This window comes from Rousettus aegyptiacus, unplaced genomic scaffold, assembly GCF_014176215.1.
Source record: "Rousettus aegyptiacus isolate mRouAeg1 unplaced genomic scaffold, mRouAeg1.p scaffold_m13_p_2, whole genome shotgun sequence".
In the NCBI taxonomy this organism is placed as follows: domain Eukaryota; kingdom Metazoa; phylum Chordata; class Mammalia; order Chiroptera; family Pteropodidae; genus Rousettus; species Rousettus aegyptiacus.
The window spans coordinates 82,168,229-82,178,542 of NW_023416295.1; positions in this window are offsets into that span (position 1 = coordinate 82,168,229).

Sequence of the window (10,314 nt, forward strand, 5' to 3'; positions counted from 1 at the left end):
AGCAGGAACACCCAGTGCCGCTCAAGGCCTAGGCTCAGAGATAACACCATCACCTCTGCCCACATTTCATTAGCCAAGGCAAGTCACATGGCTGGCCCCAAAGTCATAGGGCAGGGAAGTTCCCTACAGCTCTAGTGGGAGGATGGCAAAGGGGCAAAGGGCATGTGAGGGAGGGGTACAGAACTGGGACCAGTGAGGCATCTCCCAGCCCACAGAAGTTCATTGACATTCTTCAAAGAATTATGTAGAATGGTATGGAGTCACACAGATAAGCCTTTAACGTATGTAAATTCAGAAAAGTAAAAAGAAAAGTGGCAATTTAAATAGTGGTCTAAAGTTTTATTTGCACATATCTTCTTTACTAGATGCTATACATTATATATTTATACACACACATTACTATACATGGCTGCATACATAAAACAGTGAAGACTGTACTTCATGGTTGATTTAAAAGGGTTTCAAAGATATTTTAAGTATATGTGATTTTCACCTTACAAGCTGAGATTTTCTTCTCTTGTAAAGAAACATTGGAAATATCCAATATCTAAAGGTACAGTTTTGGTTAACTAAACGACAGTACATAACGTGCAATTACAGACTATGCGACCATTATAAACCATATTAGAGAGAATATTTAGGAAAGTGTTCATGTTATATTTAAAAGTTACAAAACAGCATGAATAGAAGACCACAATTTAATAAACACGGTTTCTTCCTTCTCCTCACCACCCCACACCAGATTCAATCGAGCGCTAAAGATGCGTGAGTTCCCCCTCAGATGCCTCTTGGGCGCATCCACTATTTTTCCACCTGCCGCCCCCACCTCCACCATGGCTCGTCACACCGTAAGTGCCTAGATGATTGTTAACAGCCCCATAGCTGGTCTCTCCTCTTCAGACTTACCTTTTCCTAGACATTCACCCAAAACAGCCAGAGTAGTCTTAGATCTTGTCCCTCTCCTTGTTTCAAACCCTTTCGAGACCACCTACTGCCATTACAAGAAGGTCCCCACTCCCAGCCATGGTATAGGGAACCTTGGTCATCCAGCCCCTACCAATCTCTCAGTTTTGGAACTGCCACTGGCCACCCAGCCCAAATTTACTGTCCAGCCTGAGGAATTTCATTCAGTCCCTCGGAACGGTTGTGTTCATTCATCTCTCCTTCCCTCCACCTTTCCTCCCACCTATTTCCTCTGAGCTTCACACACCTGAATTCAGCCAGCATGGCAGTACTTAGCGTAATTTAGGAGAACTGTTTATTGCCTCTCTCTGCTCTCAGGGTAGGAACTGTGTCTCGCTGCACTCCTATTATTGAGCATATGTAATACACACACACACACACACACACACATATCTTTAATAAATAGATTATTTTAAAAAATATATATGCTTAGAGAAAAAATTTGAAGGAAACACACCAAAATATCTCTCTTCGGCAGGAGGATTATGATTGATTTTTATTTTATTATTTTATATTTTTAATGATTGAGGGTTGTCTACATGAGTATATATTAATAAGCAGAAAAGAAATTGTTATTTAAAGTAAACAATAAAAGTAGAATATGCCTTATCAAAAAGCCCAGAATCTCCCCCCTCCTGAGCTCAGGCCTCCGGTCCTGGTCCCCTGTTTGTTGCTGAGGTGCAGGACCCTCAGAGGACAGAAAGTACAGATTCTGAGAACACCTCTGCTGCATGAGCTGTAAAGAGAAATGAGGCTCCCTCTGGAGGGAAACAGGTGGGGTTCAGGGAAGGACTTTGTATTTTATAACAAGATATAATAAGACCTGTTTGTATGCTGATGGGAATGACCCAGTAGAGAGGAAGAAATTAATAATTCAGGAGTGAGGGCACAATTTCAGGAGCCAAGTCCTTACAAGAACTAGAGGGCAAGGGATTCTGAGCAATTGGTGAGAGCAGGAACAGTTCTTCCCTGATAGCAGGAAGAAAGGAGAAAATATGAATAAAGGTGCAGAGACCAGTGGATTTGGTGGTGGGAAGATAAGGGACGGGGAAGTACTCATCTGATGGCCTGTATTTTCTCAAAGGACATGAGCTGAGGTCAGCAGCTGAGTGGGGGAAGGGGAAACTGGTACAAGGGGTGTCAAGGAAAAAAAATCCAGCACTGGGTGTGAAGGTCTGCACTACCGCCTTTATTGAAAATGTTAGAGTAGTCAGAACAATCTGCAAGGTAGGGATTCGTGGACCACTGTACAGATGAGGAGCTGTGTGTTCAAGGTCACATAGCTAGTAAGAGGCAGAGGCCAGATTTGAAGCTAGGTGTGTCTGATGACAGAGGGGAGCATCCCTCCATACGCTGTACTCAAGATGCCTTTGCTGAGCCTTCACTCCACCCCACCCCCGCCCCGCTCCCATTCTGCCCAGTTGGGTACCGCCTCATGCCATGGATCGCCTGTTGGTCTAGTTCTTTCTCTGTGCCTCACTGCTGCAAAGATTAAAGACCCAGGGTCTTGTCCCTGAGCTCAAGGTCTGTGGGAAAACCACAGTGAACACAGTCTTAGTACAGAGTGATGGGCTGGGTTGGGCCAGGAATGCGGGGGCCGGCAGGGTCTCCACTCTGAACCCCCACCAAGTTCAGGGCCAGACTGAGATTCCTTTCCTCATCCCTGCTCCTCAAATTTATACAGGAAAATCTTAATGAGTACATTGAGTGAACTCAAAATCATGCAAAAAATAAAACAAGAAATTGGCATGTTTTTAAAATGTGTGTTAAAACAGCATTTTCCTGGATATTCTAAGTGCAGCCCTCCAATAATAAGCTGAGGAGAGCTCTTTTCTGGCCTTCTGCCCCATTTGGTGGGGACTGAAAAGAACATAGCAGGTGTGCCATGGAGCATAGTGGGTGCTTGGTACCTAGCGGCTCTTGGCAGCCAGAGAAAACTTGGAAAACACTGGGCTGTGACTGACTGTTGCTGGTGGTGGCAGTGTTATTGAGAAATGGTCTGGGGGAGGGTGGGTTTCAGGGCTCCCCGGCCCACAGACATTCCCTAGATACCTCCTTCTCCAAGCCTAACTGCTGGAGAAAACTTCCGCGCAGGAGACCTGGGATTGCACCTACCTGTGGACTCTGGCATGATTTGGGAGGTTGCCTTCTGTCTCTGGTCACTGGTCACACGGGGGCGCTGCAGGCCTGCTCAGCCCGCCAGCCGCCAGCCTCGGTTTCTGCCAGGCCCTGCTAGTGTCCAGACCAGGAGAGGCTGTACTTCCAAGAAGGCTCCAGGGTGGGTGCTGAGATCCAGCCTACCGGGCCTCAGAAGAAATATACCCCCTCCACGGTGCCCAGGCAGGGCTCCACTAAATGCCCTGTTCATACCCGCCTTTGGATCCCCGGTAATAACCCATTTACTGCTGCCCCTGGACAGAACGCACTCACAAGAGCAGGTTCCCTTAAGATGTAGGGAAACTCCTATTTATTAAGCCTTGACTATGAACTGGTACTGTGTGAGGTTCTTATTTACATTGATTCCTCAGACAACCCCATGAGATGTTATAGCTCAGAGAGGTAAGGTTATTTGCCTGGGGCCACACAGTGAGCTGATATGCACCAGAGCCAATTGTCCAAACCCAAAGATGACCCAGAAGCTTATGGTCTTCCCCAACATCTACCACCCATTTCCCATGCTCACATCCCAGGATAAAGAACGGGGGGCAGAAGGAGTTGGCTACTTCAGCAGGTATGGTGGAGGGACTTTTGAAGAGCGAGACAGAGAATTCTATAACAAACAAGCACCAACATAGTCAGGGGACCTGAGTTCTAGGCCCTACTCAGTCAAATATTGGCTTGTGAACTTAGTCTCCAGAGCCTGACTCCTCATTTGAATAAGAAGGGGTGAAACTAGGTCACTCCAAAGCTCTCCAGCATCTCCAAAAGTTTGGACATTGAGGACTCCTGACCTGGGGCTTCCTCAAAGGGCTGACCAGTGAGGAAGAAGGGACCCAAGAGGGACTTTCATGCAAACTGTCTCAAGGCTATGCCACCTGCGAAGTGGGGACTGGGTACCAGAGGACCAGAGCCCCCAAAAGTGCCCCCACATCAGGCCTGCCTGAAAGGGTGGCCAGTTGGTCTGAGAGGACAGGGGAGCAGGGAAGCAAATGCCCTCACCAGTGGGTGCTCACTCATGGTCTCAGTAGGCTCCCTGGTTATGTCCCATGCCCTCTGACATCAGGAGATGCTCCCCAGCATTTGACAACTCACCCTTCCTTAGCTGGAAGATGTCTCTCTCTTTGGACACTTTCCTCTATGAGCATTTTGGATTTAATTCCATCCCAACAAACCCTACCTAGGCATTTCTACATGCCAGTCCCTGCAGCAGATGCTGGGCCTGGTGAGGAGCTGCAAGAGCTCTTAGTCCAGTTGAGGAAACAGACATAATCAACAGACAACTAGATGATCTAATACGGGGTCTAGGGACACAGAGGAGAATGGTGAACCCACTGGGGGTGAGGGAAGTCATAGGTAGCTTCCTGTGGGAGTCCTATCTGAGCAGAGAGGATGAGTTAAGTCATCTAAGGGAGTAAGGGCAGAGGGAAGATGCTCTAGGGAGAGGGAGCTGGATGAATGGGGCATGGGAGCTGGATATATAGGGGACATGACTAATGAAGAGACAGACACAGCTCAGCTAAGAGAGGACAAGGCTGGAACAGGGGCAAGGGGCATGGGATGGGCCCTCGATACCCCTAAAGCAGGGTGGACTTTAGGCCGAGTCCTGGCTGGGGTGCCTAGGAGCGTAGTTGCACTATTCATCAAAACAGAGAATCCAAGACGAGGGCATTTTGGGGCAGAGAAGAGCTTGGATTTGACCTGTGGGACCCCTGGAGTAGCTGTCTACATGGCATGTTTAGGAGGGACCCATCGAGGATGTCTGGGTCTACCAAGGAGGTTGCCCCATGGCACCCAAATTGTGAAGGGTTCTCAATGGCAATTAAAGTAATTCTCTGATGCATATCGTGGCCCCTGCTGTCATTGATACCCCTGCTCCAATTAATTAAAAATGAGCCTCCTCCCCTGGTAAGTGACATTTACAGATGCTCCCCAGCATCTGATGGCTCCTTATGTCCTGGATGAATTGAGTTGCCTCTCCCAGAGTCTCCCAGCTGATGATGACTGAGTCCCCACTGGGGAAGAGGGCTGAGGCATCACTGCTTACATCAGTTTACCCAGAGACCCATCCTTGCCCTCATTCATAGGGAAACCCCTTGGGTTAGCTCAATCAGAGCTAAGACATGTGGGCCAGAAGATAGCATGGGCCAGAGCCAGGATTACTTTTCAAAGCCTGCAGGTTTCTCAGGCCTACCCATAGCAGAAAACCACATGGGTACACATGCTTGACAGAGGCATATCAAGCAACTTCTCTGTGCCAGGCACTGTGCCAGGTACTAGGGACTAGGGGGTGATTGGAATCATGATCTAGGACCCCAAAGAGTTCACAGTATGGTAGGGGACATGGAGACATCAACAAACAATTCTAATAGGGTGTGACACATACAAGCAAAAGGGTGGTGACATAAATGCCCTTGAGAAGACCTGAAGGAGGTGAGGGGGTATGCATTCTGTGCTCTTCTATGATTACTTTCTGGCACAATGATAAGAATTTCCCTTTTTATTGAATACCTACTATGTGCCAGGACCCTTAGATAAAACATCTCTAATTTTTACCACCACTTTGAAGGTACTCTATAAAGGGAGAAATCAAGGCGTAGAGAAGATAATTGGCTTATTCCAGGCCACACTTGGTGAGAAGCATAAATGGGATTTAATCCAAGGATACTTGACTCTAAGGCTTAGACTCTCCACCCCAGAGTGCCGTTTACTCCAGCTCTCTGTAAGCTCAGCCCTAAAGAGGCTCTACAGATAAAGCAGAGAAATAGAAGAATATATAATTAAGGCTTGAGCTTGGGTCTAGAAAAGAAATGTAGAAAAAACAGAATGTCTGGCCTGTGAGAATCATTAGAAGTCATAACTTGCATTGGATTCCTTCATTTTTGGGATGAGTGATGGAGATCCAGAGAGGTAATGTGACTGGCCCCGAAACCCAGTTGTTGACTGCTGAGCTGGATTAGAACTTAGGTCTCCTGGTCCCTAATTCAGGGTTCCTTCCACTCATCAAGCTGTGCCACTCACTCTGGGATGGACACACACACACACACACTTGCCTAAATTAGTGATTCTTTCTGTCTTTGGCTATTGCAGTACTTTGGTGTTTGGGGATCACAATGAAATGGAAATTGCTCAGAAAAAAACTCCTATTGCGGCTGTATCTTGGGGCAAGCCAGAAGGAGCTGGCGGGGTGGGGTACATCTCAGCCACCTGGCAGGGCGTTTTCCAAAAGACCACCAGGAACAATATGTGGTGACAAAGGGACTTCATAAGACAGAGAAACATCATGGTGCAGAGGGGGGATCGGAGACACTTCCTGTCCTGGCCCTTGCTGGCTGAACAAGTCGTTGGTGTTTCTCGTTTGTGGCCTTGGGCCGGTTACTCAGTTATTGTCTTAACATGTAATTTTATTTTAAAATATATTATAAAATAAAAGTAATACATACACATATTCAAATTGCGCTTGAAAACATGAAATAAATAATAGCAGCCTTCCTTTCTACAGGGAACTCCTCTCAGTCTTCCTCCCAAATGTACTTTAAACTCAACAGTCAAATGCCAGATTCTTAATCTCCACCCAAAGACCTGCTCCTGCATTTTCCATTTCACTTAATGGAACAAGCACTCATATAATGTCTCAAGATAGACATTTTTCCTAGTTTCACATGTATCCTTCCAAAAAAAATCAGTATAATTCATATATATATATATTCATATTCATATACATGCTTTTTATCAACACACATAATGCTGGACACACTGTTCTCTACTGAGCTGGTTCCACTTATACCTCATCCCTCCAAATGATATCCCTCAGTACAGATGCAGTATACCTCATATAATTACTACCTAATTGACGGCTATTACGCAGTTTGCAATCTTTGTTCTTTCAAGCAGTGCTGCCATGAGTGTCCCTTCTGGTACGACTTGGTGACCTCTTCAATGCACATGTGGAGCTCATTCCTAGTTGCTGGGTCAAATGGAATATATATTTTAAATGCCACCATAGTCCTAAAATAGGTTGCGCCAGTGGACTGTCACCAAGAATAAAAGGATGTGGATGTGTCTTTCCCCCCACCCTGGACAGCACTGGATAGTAATGAGCATTTTGCTGATGTTTGTTCATGTTGATCTGAGCTGATTATTAAAGTGTCTTTGCTGTTTTGAATTACATTTTCTTAATTATGAGTTAGGTTGAGAATCTTTCATATTGGCTTTCATTTTTAAGAACTTTCTGTTCACATTGGCTCATTTCGGGTCTTTCTCTCAATGATTCTTTCAATGTTAACTAAGGAAATTAGTCTTTTTGTCTGTCATATGCATGGCAAATACCTTTATAGGTGGTCCTGAAGATATTTTTCCTTTGTACTAAAGCTTTTAATTTTTGTGTAGTCAGGTTTATCAATCTTTTCCTTTTGGCTTCAGGGTTAAGCTGTTATTTAAATATTTTATAACTAGTTTCAGTTTTTACTTGACTAGAGTGTAAGATGCATTAACATCATCGACTGCAGATTCTAACATGATGCCTTGTGCTTGGGTGGCAGGCATGTCTTAAGTATTTACTGATTAGATATTGATAGATGATGATAGATAGATGATAGATAGGTCGATGAGGTATTTGACAGTGCTAACCATAGCTTCCTTTCAAAAAACTGTTTCTTAAATTAAAAAATTCACTATGTGCTTTTCGAAACATTCTCTCCCCTTTATTTTCTCAACCTTTTCTTAGTCTTACCCCACTCGTCCTCCTGATGTGCCCTCAGCCTTCCTCCCCAGCTGCTTTCTCTCTATCCACTCCTTAGAAATTGACATTCATCCTCTTGTTTCTTCTATATCCACATGTGTCCTAGCAGGGATGACACCAAGGGATGTGTGAGGGGGTGGTTACCCCCAAACTCCACCTGCTTCCTCCCAAAGCCATCTCTAAAGCAGACGAAGAAGAGGAGAGAAAAAAGTAAGTGAAGTATGTGTTTTCTTAATCTTCAGTAAAGCTTGAATGAAAACGTCTCAGAAGACTCTGCTATTTCTAATGATGTAACCTAAACAAGAACACGCGCATCCCCCGCCCACATGGCCCTGCTCTCCTAGCATTGCTGCTGCTGGTCTGTCCCTCCTGGGAGTCAACCCTGCTGCCTGGGCTACCTCATTCATCACTGCGGCTTCACCATCCTCTGGATGCTCCACGAGTATCCAGAGTGAGGAGCTTGCAGTTAAGACACTGAAAGTCTCATTTTACCTTTATTTTTTGCTAGATCTTTTAAATTGAAAATTTGTTTTTGCAAATGGTAAGAAATAAAAGCAATACAACAGTATGCATTATGAAGAGTAAGTCTCACCATGACTCAAACCCTAGTTTTCTTTCACAGTCTCTATGAACAGTTTCTTTTTTTAAAAAAAAAATTATTTAAATTAGTTTCAAATATGCTAACTACATTCCCTCTGCAGTGCTCCCCATCCCCATGACCAACTATCAACTACTAATTTGTACTTCTTTAACCCTTCACCCCATTCTCCCAGCCCCCCAATCCCACCTCTGTCTGTCACTAAATTGTCCACTATATTTGTGAGTCTGTTTTTGATTAGTTCTTTTTGTTCCTTAGATTCCGCATATAAATGAAATCATATAGTATTTATCTTTTTCTGACTTATTTCACTCAGCATAATAACTTCTACATCTATTCATGTCATTGCGAATGGTAGGATTTCATTTTTCTAATGGCTGAGTAATATTTGTATAGCAAAGGAAACCATCAACAAGAAGAAAAGACAACCAACTGTTTGAGAGAAGATATTTGCTAATGATACATCTGATAAGGGGTTAATATCCAAAATATATAAAGAACTTATACAACTCAACAAAAAAACAAGCAATCCTATTAAAAAATGGGCAGAAGACCTGAACAGATACTTCTCTAAAGAGGAAATACAGATGGCTTATAGACATGAAACGATGCTCAAAGATGCTAATCATCAGAGAAATGCAAATTAAAACCACAATGAGCTATCACCTCATACCCGTCAGAATGGCTATCATCAATAAGTCATAAAACAACAAGTGTCAAACAGTTTCTTGAGTATAGTTCCGAATATATTCTATCCACAGTATGTGCTTTCCCCCCACACGATTGCCAGCTCACTATTCATCCTGCTCTACAGACAATCTGCCACTCACTGGAGTGTCTGGGAGGTGGATTCTTAAGGCTACATACAGTTCTCTGAGTTCAGATCTTCTGCAGCCTGGAATTCCACTAATGGATGAACTGTAACCAATTTAACTCATCTCCTATTAATAAACAGTTAGGCTTTTTGAGTTCTTTGCTGTTACAAATAATGTTGCGATGAGCATCTTTGCATATAAGCAGCACTAGAATATCATTAACTCCATGAGGTTATGTGGTAGACGAAACAACAGTCCTCAAAGATGTCTGCATCCTAATCCCCAGGACCTGTGAATACTTACCTTAGATGGCAAAGGGACTTTGCAGATGTGATTCATTGAAAAACCTGGAGATGGGAAGATCATCCTGGATTATCTAGGTGGGCCCTAAACGTAATCACAAGGTCTTTATAAGAGGAAGACAAGAAGGTCAGAGACAGAGAAGGGGGATTGGAGGGGAGGGCAGGAACCAAGGAAAACAGGTGGCCTCTAGAAACTAGAAAAGACAAGGAAATATCTCCGCCACTAGAGCTTCCAGAAGGAACTCGGTCCTGCTGACTCCTTTATTGTGGGGCTTCTGACCTCCAGAACTGTAAGATAATAAATCAGTATTGTTTTAAGTCACTCTGTTTATGGTAATTTGTTACAGCTGCAATGTGGAAACTAATCCACGTATAGCTGCGTTTTGCCCTCCCTTCGTTGCATCCCACCGCCAAGAACACTGACGGGAATACAGTAGGAGTTTACTCCAGATTCATTGAATAAACAGAGATCAAACTGTGAAATAATTCCTAGCAGTGACATTGCCCTCTCAAAGGGGATGAACATTTAAAATATTGGTAAAGTTGTGAAATTGTCATCCAAAGATGTGGCACCAGCCGACACTCCCATCAATGTACACATCTTCCTCTCCATCCCCTTGCCTGACTGTGTATCATTATTTTGCCAATATAATTGTAAAAATGGCATTTCCTTGTTTTGATGTGCATTTTTTTTTAATGAGTGAGTCTGAGCTTCTTTTCTTATGTTTATTGACCATT